The sequence below is a fragment of the Takifugu flavidus genome, chromosome 7 (assembly GCF_003711565.1).
Source record: "Takifugu flavidus isolate HTHZ2018 chromosome 7, ASM371156v2, whole genome shotgun sequence".
Classification (NCBI taxonomy): Eukaryota; Metazoa; Chordata; class Actinopteri; order Tetraodontiformes; family Tetraodontidae; genus Takifugu; species Takifugu flavidus.
In genome coordinates, this window is record NC_079526.1 from 5,709,406 (window position 1) to 5,725,548 (window position 16,143).

At 51.1% G+C, this 16,143-nt stretch overlaps 1 long non-coding RNA gene across 4 annotated transcripts in view; it reads left to right on the forward strand.

Annotated features, from left to right (window-relative positions):
- LOC130528480 (uncharacterized) overlaps positions 1 to 15,884 on the forward strand; it is a 32,034-nt gene extending 16,150 nt beyond the window's left edge. For all 4 annotated transcript variants that reach the window (XR_008951309.1, XR_008951310.1, XR_008951311.1 and 1 more), the window contains exons 3-4: positions 3,804 to 5,265; positions 15,518 to 15,884. This is a non-coding gene — a long non-coding RNA (uncharacterized LOC130528480). The remainder of the gene's footprint in view (positions 1 to 3,803; positions 5,266 to 15,517) is intronic.
- The last annotated feature ends 259 nt before the right edge of the window (positions 15,885 to 16,143 follow it).

Here is a 16,143-nt window from a genome sequence, read left to right on the forward strand (position 1 = left end):
CAGCATCACGAGAACGGTGTTGGCCTCAGACCGATCCAACCTCACCCCAAGCGCAACATTTATCAGACCAACAAAGTGCCACATGCGGTCTGGCTTTTAAGAAACGTGTCGTAACGAGCTGCACTCAGCTGCAGCTCTTACCAACAGTCGTCCAACCTTTTTTTCTTTTCTATTCCTGATCATGCTGCTGCTGTGCACAGAACTGGACTCCCTCTTTTCTATTTCTGGGTATGGCTAATATGAATGGCTAAGTGTGTGTGTGTGTGTGTGTGTGTGTGTAGAGTTGAGCATGGCAAAGAGCATCCTCCTCTAGTGGAGTGGCCTGAAGGGATTTCTTTCATGAAGTCAGATAACATCCAGGCGACCCCCTCTTCCCTTTTTTATAAGAGTTCTTTAACCTTGATAAATGAAGTGGAGACGGGGAGGGAGAAAAGGATGGGAGGGGAGAGGAGGGAAAGTAAAAGTTGCGGGCTGTGTTGGGGGATGACGGCACGGCGGAGGGGAGGAGAGGGAGAAGACACCGGCTCCCTGGCTGGCCTGCTCTCAGGATCAATAACGTTCGGAGAGCTGCTGAGCACTCCTGTCTGGCAGCTTTACCATAGGGGATGGAAGGAACGGAGTGAGGAAAAGTGGGCAGGGAATGGGGGGGGGGGCACGAAAAAGGAATGTTAAAAAAAACCTCTTTATCTCCCCCCTTGTCACTCGTTTTTGTGAAAAGCGGAAATTGAGACGGACGGCGATGTGAAGATGTTGGGATGAAAGGGGAGCGTAGACGGAGGGGACTCGAACGCACCGGTCCGGCTGCACCATGCCAACCACCCACCTGCCCGCCAGGGAAACACACACACACACACACACACACACACACACACACACACACACACACACACACACACACACACAGGGTCTCCTTTTACGCAGTCACAAGGTTACAGAGTGTCGATACAAATGCGCACAGCCCTCCAACAAATGGGATTTGGCATGTTCAATCAACAGTGCTGCCAAATCCCTGTTGTTAAGTATTACGGAGCCATATCTGACTGCAGAGGGCCGGCGCTACCTGCGCCCGCTGTCCGTCCCCCAAACATCCTCGGTTTACGACCCCTGCAGCTGGATTATCAAGACTATTTGTTATTTGAAACAAGTACGGGTGCACCTGCAGGTCACGGTCACCTGACCCCTCGTCTTCCTCCCACCTTCTCTCGCTCACTCTTTTTTGTTGGACCTTAAGTCGTGCAGAGATCCCTCACGGCTTTTTTTCCCTGTCTTCTCATCGCCTTGATCCTTTCATCTTTCCCGTCCTAATCCCGCACTGGAGGCCCTCGCCGTTTCCCATTGCTCACCTCGACGCCTTCACTCGCTTCAGTGTATCCCTGCGCTACCTTGCACTGCTTTCTTCTCCTCCAGCTTCCACTTCTTCTCCTTCTCATCTTTCTAGCCTTAATTAAGTTAGTGATCACTTGACTGCCCCAAACATTGGTTGGGCTCTGGTTTGGTCCTCCTCTCAGGAAGGGGGTACATTGTCTGTGCTGGTTGACCAACGTAATCCCCCACCAGGGACAAAGGGCATTACCCTTCGGGAGCTCGGCCACCCTCACAGGGGCATTAGCCCCCTGAAGAGTGCAGAACCCCGCTGGTCCTGATGCATTACCATCCTGGCAGAGGCCAGTGTGACTCTTTTTGAGTGAATATGTATCACGGCACAGGCAGACGTTCCTGGCTGAGGTAGGCGCTAGCAGAATCCCTCGACTGCCACCCCACAACGCATAGATACTGGGGACGACTAGGTGAGGTTGCTATGGGAACCGCTAGTCAGAGTTTACCAGAGGGGAAACAAAGTACTGGTGTCGATCAAGGAGAGCAGTAAAAAGCTTTTTAAGGCTGTCTAACAATCAGAATCCGTAATCAGAAGGGCCGTTACTGCCCTTAAAATTCATTTCCCCAAATTATTTTGCGATATAAGCCGATTTATTGTATTATTGTCGACAAAAGAAATGACATTCAAAGCTAAACAGATAATAGGTTAATTGGCTCATAATATTTTGACGGGGAATTGATAGGTTCTTGTATTTAATTAGCGTCCCAACAGAGATACAACAGTTCAGTTGTGACAATCAAGAGCTCATTTTGGCATTAAAGTGCTTTTATGCTTATTTAATTTTGCTGATTTCCAAGGCAAAATGTTGTAATCAGTGCATCATTTGATTTAAAAACCCCTCCTTCGTGCCTACATGTCCGCCCCCGCTGTGCTGGTTCCAATCTCTTGGAATTACATTGCCTTCCTTTCCTCTTCCACGCTGGAAAAGTAGGTCTCGTCGTAGTTAGACGCTTCAACCAGCAGCACCCTCCGTAGCTCTTATCCTCTTCCATTCTCTGCTCATCTTTGCCAAGTCTTCTTCGCTACGACTTAAATCCTGTTCCAAATGTATATTCAGTTCACTGCTCAATACTTATTTTACAGTATTTTTAATCTGTTTATTTTTTCTTGAGACCAAAAGTCCAGTGCCACCAGTCAAACGTCTCCCTCCACCTCCCCTTCCCTCAGCCCGTCCCTCCTTCAGGACAGACAGCCTTTTCCCTCTCAAACCTCCCTCTGTCCGTCCTGCCGGATGGGGGACAATGCGGGCGTTCTCTCGTGCAACAGCGAGAATGCAGCCCTGAACTAACAATATCACCAAGGCTGCCTGAATGCTGCCGAGCCCCTTTGTGCTCTGTCAGAGGGGAGTTAACACCCATGTCTGAGCCCAATGAATAGTATTATTGTGTCTGAGACATGCACTGCACCCACGGCCCCATCCAAGTCCCCCTAACTCAACTCTCCCCGTTGTCCCAAACTTGCCTCTCTTGTCCTAATAGTGTACCCCCCCCCCCCCCCCCCATCTCTCCTCGCTCTTTCCTTTACAGACACTTCTATCTTCCAAAGCCTTGCCGGTCCACCAGCCCGAATCCCCTGCACTTTACTTCTCTATTCCCCTGGCAGTCCGCCGGTGGGGTTCTGTTCTCTTTTCCTGGCCTGCGGAGGGGTGGCGAGAGGTGTCCGTCACAGCCCCTCTGTGGCAAGGACGATTTGGAGATGGTGTGGTCGGCGAGACCCGGTGCAGTTTGGTCTGGTGGGGGTCGAATTTGGCCATGGCTCTTTTGCTCTGTTGAGGAACACAATGGGACCACGACTCCTCAAAGAAACGCTCCCCCTAACTGCTATTATCATAAGAAGAGGAGCGCTGAACCCATTTGAATAATTCTAGATGATACAAAAGATGTTTTCTTTCACAATGTTTCTATGGAGCCACCACCAGTCCGGCCAAACATTTCCATTCCTTCACACACAGCAACGGGAGGGAGACGTAAATGAAACATCCTGTCAAGTTTAAGCGTTCTTAAAATTACTGTTAAGGGCCAAATGAATACACGCCGAGAGCTGGGGGAGAGTAAAGCAGGATGGTTGTTAAAGAGATGCAATTTCTCGAGGAAATATTTTAATGTGTTCTATTGACTGGGTTTTATAATGGGCCAACTCCTGCTACAGTCTGCAGCACATCAGAATCTAATAGCTGAGAGTACCTTTGGCAGACACTATCTTCCTGACACACTTAACTCTCAGGCCTCCAATCCCAGCAGCTTCTGCTCTTCAAGGTTAGCAGGTTCACATTTCCAACTGGGAGAGGATGCCAGAATCTTCACCCCTGACTTCTGTCTGATCAAAGCACAGGATTGACATTCAGAGCGGCTACAATGCGGAAAGTTTACGATTAACTTGTTTTTTTTTCTCTCCCTCTCTGTCTCTGCTTGTTTGTGTATGGCAGGAAGAGGAGGAGGAGGAGGAGGAGGAAGAGCAGCAGTGGAGGAGGAAAGAAAAAGAGAAGCAGAGTGGGTGGAAAGATGGAAGAAGAGAAGGATAGATGAAATTCAAGGCGGCTCTTCCAAGCGGGTGAACCCAGAGCAGGTGAACACAGCTGTGGATTGCCACGGGCTCTCTGGCTGCCTTCCTCCTGTGGCCCCAACGCTGCGTACGAGGGTGCCGGAGAGCCCGCAGGGGGCCAGCCGAAGCTGCGCCATTGTGGGCAGGCTAGGCCAGCCAAGCCAGGAGAGAGGCAGGTGAGGCGGGTGAGCGGGCTCCCATCCCCGCCGGCAAGGAGCCTCCGCGGCAGAGCGGAGCAGCAGAAATCAATACAGAGGAGAGAGGCTAGCAGAGGTTGGCCAGCACCGCCTCCAGGCCTCAGAGTCCAGGGACCAACCACCACCACCACTCCCAGCTCCTCTCTCGCTCTCTCTTTGTATCCCTCTCCAGTCCCAACACCAGCCGGGGCCAGGACCCCAACCCCGGCAACCGCTCCGCACACACCGCATGTGTCAGCAGGAACACATGTGTTTGTTAAGAGAGAGAGACAAAAAGAAGCAGACCGAGGCTGGTGTGTGGTTCGGCCGGAGGGCTTCTTGCTGCGTCCAACGCCGCCTGATAAAACTTTGTCAGTGCGATGCAGACGCAGGGAGGGAGAGTCAGGCATTGATGAAAAATAAGACAGGACGTCGAAGTGCTTCTCGTCCAACCCCCTCTACCGCTTATTACTCTTTCCACCTTGGCTGTTTGAATAAGGATCCATCAGAGACGGCGGCCGGGAAGCCTCCGCTCAGGCCCATTTCCAAGCATGTTGCGCACTCTTCCTAAGATCTCACGAGCCAGGATGAAAGAACAACTTGAACTTTTTCTTCTCATCCCCGCTATCAGACCCAGCCTGTCTTTTCGCCTTAGATTTCCTTACCCTCGCTACAACAACTCCCGTCAGAGGATATGGCAGCGCTGTATTGATCTAAAAGGTGCGAGAGGGAAGGCGGGCCCAGGGTTTTCATACCTCTCCCTCTCTCTCCGTGAGTGGAAATAGCAGCTGAAGTCGGCTAACCGCCGTGCGGCAGGGATCCCATGACAGCACATGTGAATGGCTGCTAATTGAGTGGGAGATGAAAAGGACAGTAGTTGTACCTGTTCTGTAGCCCCCCTCCCTCCACCCCTTACTCCTCCTGTCTGATACTACTTATTTCATCTGATGTTTTTCTCCTCCCCGCTAACAAAAGCCCTCCTGCACACAAAGAGACGTACCCGTGCTTAGGCGCGATGAGGACTGGGGGGGGATTTATCGCAGAAATGGGCAGAGAAGTTTCGTGTTTTCGTGGCACAGCCCGCGACGCCGGACTTGGATGGACTTTACAGGACAGGATCCTCCAGCCATGGAAGGATAATACCGATACCAGCCGGAGTCGTGTCTCTTGGTGAGTACAGAAGTCTCATTCATCGACCGCCTTGTGCTTTTAATCTTTATGTTTCTTGAGTTTTGATTTAATAAAGCAAAGAAGAAAACAGGGATTTCCCCCATCTTACGATAGGCACAAGCGTGTGTGTGTTCTCTGTGTGCGCGCATCTCCCGGGCTCTGATAATACTGACAGCGAGTTGACGGACTTGCTTGTTGCTCACCTGTAGCCCCGGTGGTATTAAACGCAACCCCGCTGTCACCTGCCAATCTCCTGGCACGCACGGGGAAAAGCCTGGCGCCTCGGCACGCCTCAGCCTGGCAGCGACCCGCGCACACAAAATGGCCGATCGCCGTCTGCCAGCTGTCTCCCTCAGCCAAGATGGCGTTCCGTCTCCTTTCCTAATGCCCGCTGTTTGCCATCTGCACTCTAATTGTTCGTGGCCATGCAAATATCTCGTAATTGCATTTGCATGCGCTTGATACCTACCCCCCTCCCCCTCTCAGATGTAAATAATAATGCTATCATAGAAAGAAAGGAAAACACAAGCCCACGTGTTTGCTGGTTGAATGCACCGCAGGGGCAGTCGGCCATATTGTCGCCCTCCTCTTTACTTTACTTTAAGCTCACCTTATGCAAATCCGCGATGGAGTGTTCTCGACACGTCACCCTGTCTTTATCTGTGTGACCCATTTAGAGACGCGCACGGGTTCCTCTCATTGTACCATATGTTACATCTGTAGTCGCCTGCATTACCAGGCAGAAGCCCACACTGTAAAGGGGAGCAGGAGCGAGGGAGAGGCTACCATAATGACCTCATTAGCATGCTCAGCCCTCGCTACCATGGGCCCCGGTGTGCTGCTGCGCCGTGGGACCCACGGGTGTGCGCCCTTCTCACAGCACTCAGCATGCAACATTGTGTTCTCCACACACAATGCGACGCTTCATGCAGGCTTTATTACGCCCTGTCAAAGCGCAGGGGGGGGGGGTTAGGGGTATCAGTGCAGGAGCAGCAGGAGACGGGGCTCTGTACGTGGAGCAGGCGACGTGGTGGTGCTTTATGGTCTTAACGCGGCGTTAGCCGTCCTGAAGGCTCCACAGTCGCTGCTGCCATGGCGGATGCGCGGTTATTTATATTTACGAGCTGTGCAATTGTCCGTTACCGCGCGGCATGCGTGGTCGTTTTCACCTGTCACTGCTAATTACCGGAGAGAGCGCTTTAGTTTAACTTGAGATCAGCAGCACGGTTGCTCTCGGTTTGGAGCACCATCGCCTTGAACTTCACAGCAAGGATGGGGGAACGAGCATACGGACAATCTGCGTCTGATCTCTGGGGTTACGAGATGACTCTTTGTGTCATTTAGGAACCACTGCTGGTGTTCACCCCTCCATGAGAGGCTGTTTAATCAAGCCTCTCTGTCTCAGCAGCCAATATTGACACTGATGAGGCCGAGGCGGGAGCAGGTTAGCATCAAAAGAGAGCCCTAGCTTGAAGCTAGAAGGTTTGTCAGAGGGGTTTGTAAGGGGGAATGTATCGCAAAAACAGGCTCACATGCTAAAATGTGCTTACACACTGAAGCACTACGCTTAATTGGTTTGGGTTTTTATTTAGCTGTCTTTTTTTTTTCTAGCCCGCCATGTTGATAAATCTCCTGCTCGGACCAGAATAGACAGCTCAACAATAAAAGAACGAGAGGGGGAAAAAATAAAACAGGCCAATAGAGGAAAATATGTCTCTTCAAACAGGAGTTTAAACCTGTCCTATAATCTTGGCTATTGATGTATGAGCAATCACTAAGGGGCGGATTGAGAGCGGAGTTATTGAGCGGAAGTTATTGGAAAGAAAGAGCGGTCGGGCGGGATGGAGCTTTATTTTTATTCGTATTTTAGTTAAACACAAGGGAGGACCATACATTTCATGGGGTGACACGCAAACACGTGTATGCTAACCAGCCGTGTGTTGGAAACATGCGCGCAGGGCGTCAGCTGGTTATAAATCTATTTATACAGGAATCAAGGGAGCCGCCTCACACCTTCTCCCGGTAAAGCTTTCATCCAATAACTGTTACTACGCAGCAGCCAAATATGCAGAATTTACAGTCGTCGTACAGCACATGCATTAGCGTACAGGTGTAAACGTCCAGAGGAGTCTTTTTCTTCTTTAATTACATCATTCTGAAAGAAAGAGTGTTTTTAAGCATAATTCCACAGTGTTTTTAGAATATGCGGCAGCAGAGCTCCTTTGTGATGTGTGATTGTGGTCCAGTCCGCTGTGGTTTTTGTCATTCAGATTGCCTGCTGCTTTTTTTTTTTTATTTGCTTAGCTATTGATTGAATGTGTTCCACCCACTGAAGTAATAGTTGCTGAAAGCATTTACGGCCATCACTCATTTCATCTTGGCCGGTTCCGCACGTCGCTTTCTCTTTGTCGAGACCCAACGAAAAAAGGCGAGCTCTTGCCTCTGAAAACATTGTCCTCGCTGTTTTGATTGTTCCCGGCCCGCAATGAAATTTGAATAATGGCAAATGCGATTCTTCTTTTTTTGGCGCCCCAACAGGCCATCTATCTTTGACTTTGCCGTTTTGTTTTTTTATTTTTTATTTTCGGTTCCTTGGTGCTGTGGGGGCTGCAGAGCGCTCCGAAGCTCCTGTTGTTTGTCATTATCGCCCTGTAATATTTCCAGTTATTGACACTTTCGGTCTCGTGTCGACCGTTATTAAATCAGCCGTATTTCCACCACTGTTTTAGCGTCGAGATTGTCGAGATGAATTTGTCGGCCCAAAATCGATTCGGTGAGTTATTTGATACCCAAATAAATTCCTCACTATTTAGGGAATAATTCTGAGTCAAGTGCGGCTGGAGCCATTTCGACAGAGCTGCAAACGCTGGACCCTTAGTCTGATTATAGACTTGGGGAGAGAAAAAAGAAAAAAAAAGAGAAGAGAAACAGCTCGGCATTTATCCGAGTCACTGATTATGTCATTTCAACAGGCTGCAAACACTCAGGCGGGCCCAGACAGCTCTGAGGGGAGAATTATGAAGCAGGAGTGGAATGGAGGCTGTATGAAAAGGAAATGAAAATGGAGTAGCGCTGTATGTGTGATTAAACTGCCTGCTCGCCTGCAAAAGGCCACGCTGCCGTAGCACAGGCCTGAGATTTGGCCATAATGAAAATGTGAAGGTGGAGGGGTTCCAACCCCCCAAATGACGTCCACACACATGCACGTACGCCCGTGTGCCCCCCTGCACATATATTAGACTGTACAGTGACAGTCCAGCTCTCCGGCTGAAAGGTTTATACGGGCTGAGAGAGGCGGCAGATGTGATTCCAGCGCCCAAGAGCAGGAAGAAAGACGGATTCCTGGACTGAAAATAAGACATTTAGCGACGTTGCGCCTGTAATTCGGTCGCAGATAATCCTGGAATCATCAGTTCATCCTGGTGGGGTGGGGGGGGGGCGGACATAAATATTAAACTCCATTCAGATGCGGAGCAGCAACCCGGGTCTTCAGGCGTGGGAACGCTGGGAATGATTAGGGGATGAGGGGGTCTCCGTGGCAGGGGGGCGAGGTTAGTTCATGGCTAGACACCCCAGCTGCACTGACTTCCATTCAGAAACAGGTTAGTAAGGATCCCATGGGTCAAGGTCAGCGGGGTGGGGGTGTTAGTGTGTGTGTGTGTGGTGTGTGTGTGTGTGTGCGTGTGTGTGTGGGGGGTTCATCTGCCGTAGTCTGGCTGTCCGTAAGCTCCCTCCACGTTTGCTTATTTTATAAGCCGCTTCTTATTGCTTCGCTCTGGGGACAACTTGAGCCGGGGAGCGAGGGAACCCAACCCCCCCATTTCCAGCTCGCCTCTGGCCAGCTCCCCACCCGGCCTTGAGTCAAATCGAGACAGAAATCAGTCCCGCAGCCCAGCCAAGCCTCCGGTCAAACAACCCCCAGCTAGCCAAACACAGCCAGAGTCAAACCCAGTCAGACCCCCCCCCCCCCCACGTCTGTCTCAGTCTGCTGCCTCCTGTAATTTAACATGTCGGCACGGGAGGGGGGGGGGGTCTCATCGCACGTGCAAATGGCCGCGTTGGTCATTTTTAAGCGCCGCATTTTAAAATTCTGCGCCGCAGCCCGGTCCATTTGCTAATTCCCCGTATTGCGTCACCACATTTTCTTGATGGAGCCGCCCGTCAATAGCAATCCTCTTTCTGCCGCCCGTCGCCGTATCGTTGCCTGCTTTATCAAATCAGGAGCGCGTGAGCGCCGGGCGCGTCGCGCCACTTTGACATAAACAGTGCAAGCCCTTTAAGAGGTGGGACTGCGTCCCGTGTCAAGAGGAGGAAGCCTGAGGACGGGGCAAAGGATGGAGAGCTGGAGAGGAGCGGAGGGACACCAGCCAAACCCACCCTGCACTCGCCCGCGTCCATTCTTCATCAGGGACTTATGCTTCATTACACCGTCTGAAAGAAAGACCCGCTTTCCCTCATCACCTCAATAGACGTGGTCCCCTTTTCCTCCATAGCCTGGAGGGTTCCCCTATAAAAAACCCCACCTCCGCCCTCACCCCCTGTTTCCTCTCCTCATTCTCCTGCCTCGCTCCTCCTAATAATCTCAACTCGCTCTGAAATCAAGCTCAGTAACGGCGGTTTTGTGAGCCCCTCTGGTCCGCCGCCTCCGCCGCACGCCACCCCCACCCCTCGCCGCCCCCTCCCTCCGCCTCCCATCATCCAGCCGAGCCCCGCCAGCTCCCTTTCTCCGCTCATTCACTCACCTTGGTCAGACACACCACCCACCCACTGCTTAAATCCCTATCAGCATGTCAAGTCAATGTCTGCCCAGTTGGGGTTGATACACACACACACACACACACACACACACACACACACACACACACACACACACACACACACACACATGCGCGAGCTGAAATATAAATGCACTACGCGCACAATCTTTTGCTTGCTTCTGGGGTTTAGCCTTCCTCCCTGCTGACCCGTTTTCACCCGTGTTCTGCTCTCTTTCCCCCCTCTGCCTCTCCTCAGGCGCTGATCTGACAGGATGGTTTGGCTAGCTGACTATATCTGCAAGAGTTTTATCGCAGAGATTCGCCAAAGCCTCCTTTTTTCTTGCCGGCCCGCTTTTCTTTTGGAAATGAAAGTGCTTTCGCCACAAGCCACTCCGCACCTTAGGCCGCGCTCACCTTTACACCCCATCTGTTTGATTAAAAGGTGGCGAGAAGCTCCGTCCTCTGGATTGGCCACAGTAAAATCTGTCCCGTTTTATCTCGGAATAAAATCGGGAGTTGAATTATTACAAAATGGAGTCTGGTATCGACCAGCAAATACCGTTGGAGGCTGGAGAGGGAAGCCAACAGAAGCATTTTATAATTCCATTTATAAACTGTGCTTTGAGACCCGCTGGATGTCTTTGTGGGAAAGGCTTCATTTTTAAAAGCAGCAGCATATTTATTATTTTCTGCATGGATGCCAGTCCCGCCTGTGGCAGAATCAGCCGATGGGTGATAGATCAGTCCAGACTTTGGGTTTTTCAGCCCTAATCTGCCCCAGTCCTGCAGCCCTAGTCTCACCACTCTTTGTTTCCTTCCCTCAGTTGTCTAAATGCCACCTTTTCCAACCTAGCTCCGTTTTTTGGGAGCCATGGCGGGCGCGTTGTTCGGCACAGTCTTTATGTAAATGCGTGCATTCTCAGCCCGCCCTGTGTGCACGGACGTGGCGGAGGCTGTGCACGTTTATCCTCCTCTGCTAGCGGCGCTGAAAAAAACCCAGCAAGGTGGACCCCCGATAAATGCGCATGACAAGTCTCTGTCAGAGGACGTGTTTATGGTGGTGGTGGTGGTGGGGGGGGGGGGGGGGGTTGTGATTTACAAATGTGTGATTTGTTAAGGAGAGTGCACGCGCGCGCGCACGCAGCAGTGTGTCATTTTGCTTTTCCATCAGGCACAGAGCAGGCGGCAATAGAGTTACGCACGCGGGGTCCTTGCAGCATGTGCACGACGAGATGGGAAGGAGAGGGAAGCAAAAGAGCAAGCAGATGGTGTGTGTGTGTGTGTGTGTGTGTGTGTGTGTGTGTGTGTGTGTGTGTGTGTGTGTGTGTGTGTGTGTTTTCATCTGTGGGTGCTGTTCTCTGGAGACTGCTGCTTGGCTCATATTGAGATATTTCCTCAGTGTAGTAACACAATTATGCATACACACATGCACACACACACACACACACACACACACACACACACACACACACACACACACAGTTTCTTTGTATATGCTTGTTTCCTCAGCTCGGCTCAGCTTCATTATTATTCATTTCCCTGTCGTCCCGAGCACCTTGTGAGCCTGACTGGCCCAGGTTTCCCAGGCGAGACCCTGCTGGTGGTACACACTTGTGCACGTGCACGCGCACGGGAACCCCAACCTATTGTTTCTGTGGCAGGGTGTGCGCAGCGTACCTCTGGGTAAAGCGTGCGCCGCCTGTGTCTCGGGACAAGGTGAGAACATCAGAGTTCTGCCTGATTCTGGAGGTTGAGGCTCATTTTGAAATGCTTGAAATTACACAACCCCCCCCCCCAAAAAAAACAAAAACAAAAGAACGTCCTTTTTTATGCGTGCTGTGTTTAAACCTGACCTTTTATCCACTAAAACAGCCAAACTCTTGCTCTTTTGTTTCCAATTCTTATTCTCCCACACTTCACCTGCTGTTATTTTTCCTTTTAACTTCCCCCCCCCAAAAAAAAACCCCCAGCGGCTGCAGTTTGCTTAGCCGAGTCCATAAAGGAGTGTTTTAAAAAGCCGTGTTAACAGACCAACAAAGCTCTAAATGTGCCCCCCTGTGTGAGGGGGGTGGTTCCCATAGGGATGGAGCCCGGCGCTCCATTGGTAGGTCCGTCTCTCGCCTCTCATTTAGCCCCACGCTCAGTCACGGCCACTTTTGGTAGGAGGGAAAATCACACAATTCAGCCCGGGCCTGATCCAATGACATGTTTTTTTAATGAGGCGGCTCTATGTCTTTGTTTGGGCACCGAATTCAAGTCCGGAGCCGCGCAAGTCCGGCTGAATAAGATGCAAGGCCGCTGCGAGGCAGAGCTGGCGGGGCGAGCACAAAGAGCCCGGCTTCTGTTCAGCCCCTCAATGGCTCTTTATTCCCACTGTTTCTCGGCAGCGCCGGCCATAAGGATTCTGGGAATGTTCCGAGTTCGGGGCGTCCGCGTGAAAACCCTCGTTTTAAGCGCGTAGCAATGAGGCCGAAATCCACCTATTTGTCCTGGCGGAGACCTTTTCGTCCCCCATTCTTCCTTTTCCATTTTCACCAGCGCGAGGGTGTCTTTCCCAGGAAGCGCGCCGTCCTCTATCACACGTGTGTGCTCATGTGTCACATGGTGCGTGTGCGTACATCTGCAGCCGTGCCCGGCGCTCGCCGGCCACCATGTTGAGGGTGAGGACCGTCATTAAACTGTCCACCTGCATCACCACGCTCAACCATCATCCCGCCTGGCTGTTTATTCGGCTCCTCGCTGCCCGTCCACACACACACACGCACACGCATACACACACACTTGGCCCTTAGCCAGGATTCACATATGCAGCTTTCCTACGCATGAATAAAATTGAAAGGTTGCCGTTAATGCCGATATTTAGATATTAAAACTTCGGAGAGCCGATACGTTGGGCCGGAATTCACTTTTGAGATTGCCGCGTGCACGTGCCGTCTTCACAGGAAGCTGCGTGGCACGGTCACCTCTGCAGACCCGGCGTTTGTGAGCTGGTTGTGCGTTGGCCGGCAGCTCTGGCAAATGTCATGTCTCTGCAACATCCCTGTGGCATTTTACAGCCTAAATACGGCAAAATGAGCCAAATCAGATTCAGACCACAAATGAGACAATTTTCATCGTGATTCTCGCTCTGGTCACTCGGAACCTTTAGATATTCACTTCTAAGTGGGCCCCAGTTTGCCTGAGTAACTGGTTTTAATGGCTTTTTCTTCATAACTGGTGGCACTAAATTCCAGGCCCGTCACAGAAATTCTCATCAGGTCATCAAAGGAACGAATGGAGACGGTTTTACCTTCTGAATGGAACAATTTCAGCTTAAACAATTGCTTCGTTGTGGTTAATAACGTTCACTTTGGTTCCAAATACCAATTAATGGTCCCCTGAATGGAGACTAGGCCTCAGAAACCTTATGGGTTTAAATTTTTAGGGGAAATTTGGAACCTATTTGTGAAAACCCAATTAAGACAATGAAAGCAAAGCTAACATGGACCAGATCACCCAGAGTCTTGGCAGATGGACTGGCCCCCCCTGCGTTATTGTGGATGGCGTCCGCGGCGGCGCTGAAGTGCTCCATCAGCCGGGATCCTCGCCTCTGATTTAGTCCGGCGCTCATGTTCAAGGTTGTCGTGATGGGGAATTAGTATGCAGAGAAGCAGACGAGGTGGATCTAATAGGTAGCCGGGCTGGAGGAGAAGGATGTGAGTGCTGGTGAGGGGGGTCAGTGTCTGAGTGGGAGTTAAGGATGGCCCCTCCAGCCCCTCCCACCTCTCTTCTTCCCTTTGCTGCCTGGATCCCTGGGCCCCGTCCTGCACGTTAATGGGACGTCAGACGGGGCAGCTTTGCCTGAATTGAGCAGACAGAGCATCACCCCCACTGGCCCTCCCGCCCTCTCGCTCGCTCTCTCTCTTTTGTCGCTCCAGAAAACAGAAGACCCCCCCCCCCAGGAACACCCTGATGCCCTGACAGTGTGAGCACCCATGGCTGCTCCCCTTGGTTTCATATTAAGGGGGTCGACCACTCAGCCCCTGACTCAAGTCTGCATAAATCAGACACCTCGCACTCGTCTCCTCAGCCCCCCCCCCCCCGTGTATCACATCAACCCTCCACATTTTTCCTCATCACCTTCCTGTTTTACTGTTTTCCTCACACCTCTGTTGCCTCTCCGCCTCCTGTTTTTTTTATCAGGCCTCCACTTCCTCTCCCCACCACCCTAAATCCCCTGACAAGCCCACCTCAGCTGCTTTATATTCTCCACCTTCTCCTCCTCTGTCTCTGCTTTACTGGGGCTGGCAGTGCCGCGTTCGCCCGATCAGCCGAGCGCTCCTCTCTCTCCTCTCCTTTTTAGCCGGGATATTGTTTACATCTGTCCGGCTAATCACCGGCAGAGCCTCTCTAGACCTCACAGATGTTGCAATAATACGGGGGGATTAGCGGGCTTAACACTCGGGCTTATTTGGGGAGTTGTCCTGACAGTGGAGGCCTGTCAGCTCCTCTGAATTTGACCTTTTTCCTGTTTGGCTCTGTGTTGGGATCCTGCTTTGATGTGTGTGTGTGTGTGTGTGTGTGTGTGGGGGTTTTTTTTTCAGTACCCAAGCGTGCATTTTGATGCTGGTGGGTCCTCACTATGACAGCTCCAGTTAAACACAATAACAGAGTAAAAGTGACTAGACCAGCTCAGCTGAGGTGTCTTTAAAGGCTAGAATTTCCTTGAAATGCATTTTTTTTATTCCCGCAATCATGTCTCATAATTCCATTGCTGGCGTTTCAAGATATCTCAGCTCTTTCACTGATCATATTCGCTGCGTCTCCTCCACCCTCGCGGTATTAGCATGATGTACCTGCTAGCTACTGTTGCGTTTTTACGCAATCTCTCCTGGTTTTTTTGGAGGTGGGGGGGGCTCTTTTCCTCTTCCACCCAGCATTGAAGAATAATTAGATCTCCTCCTCAGACGCAGCATCGCTGCATCACAAGCTGCTTTATGACCAAGCAGATCCTGTGTGCTTGCGTCTGTGTGTTTGCGTGCGTTGGGGTCAATGTGTTTCTGTCTGGATCCTAATCCCAAAGGTGATATTAGTCTGGCCGTGTGTGTGTGTGTGTGTGTGTGTGTGTGTGTGTGTGTGTGCGCGCGTGCTGCAGGCATTGGTTTCAGCCAGGAAGCCCAGACAGGCTGTGTGTTGACCTTTGACACCTGACTGTCTGCTAGCTCTGGGGTCATGCACACCATTGATGCAGACAGCTGATAGACGCGCAGCGAAGCGCACACACACGCAGCCACCCTGTTTGTCACAAACAGTTTGGCACATCTAGAGAAACAATCACACACCCTGCACACACACACACACACACACACATGCAGGGGCAGGTGTAAGCAGGAGTTTCCCATCACATCCAGACGCTGTATTACTGGAAATGTAAACATTAGAACTCTGTGACTGACTGATTGCAGAATCTGTTTTATTTTTTTAAATCTTATTATTATTCTTTTATGTTTTCACAGATGCTGCCAGGAAGGGATCGAATTATGAAGCGGCCGTGAGCTCGCAGCTGACCGTGTAGCATACGCTACCCGAGGCCAGACCCTGTGAATCCGTTTAGCATCGGCCACAGCGGAGAAATGAGCCGCCGGGTCGGTGTGATGCTGTGGGACAGGTCAGTCCGAGCAGCTCCAGAAGGTAAGTTTAGAGTCCGAATCCACCCAAGAGCTGCCTGAAGCTACCAGCAGCAGCCGAGGAACATCTTTGTCATCGTTGAACTTGATGTATTCCACGTTGTAATAAAATGTTCACCTAAAGATCACTGGACCATTTCCATCCTGTAGTCCCTCCATCAGTGCACGTGTTGAATAAAGTGATTTGTGGAATAAACATCAGCGTGTTTGTATTCTTTCTCTCTCCTGCTGTGACAGCAGACCTCCTGTGACCTCCTGTGACCTCCTGTGACCTCCTGTGACCTCCTGTGTTGCGATAGTCACCAAAATCTACGATTGTTTTTGAAGATTTGTTGTCTTAATCGGTGATTTAGTTCATTTACTGCGCTCGAAGCCTTCAGGAGCTCGTAGCGCAGACGGCAGCTATTAACAGAACCCTGAGTTCTGGACGGAACCCTCGTTTGCTGATGTGCTGA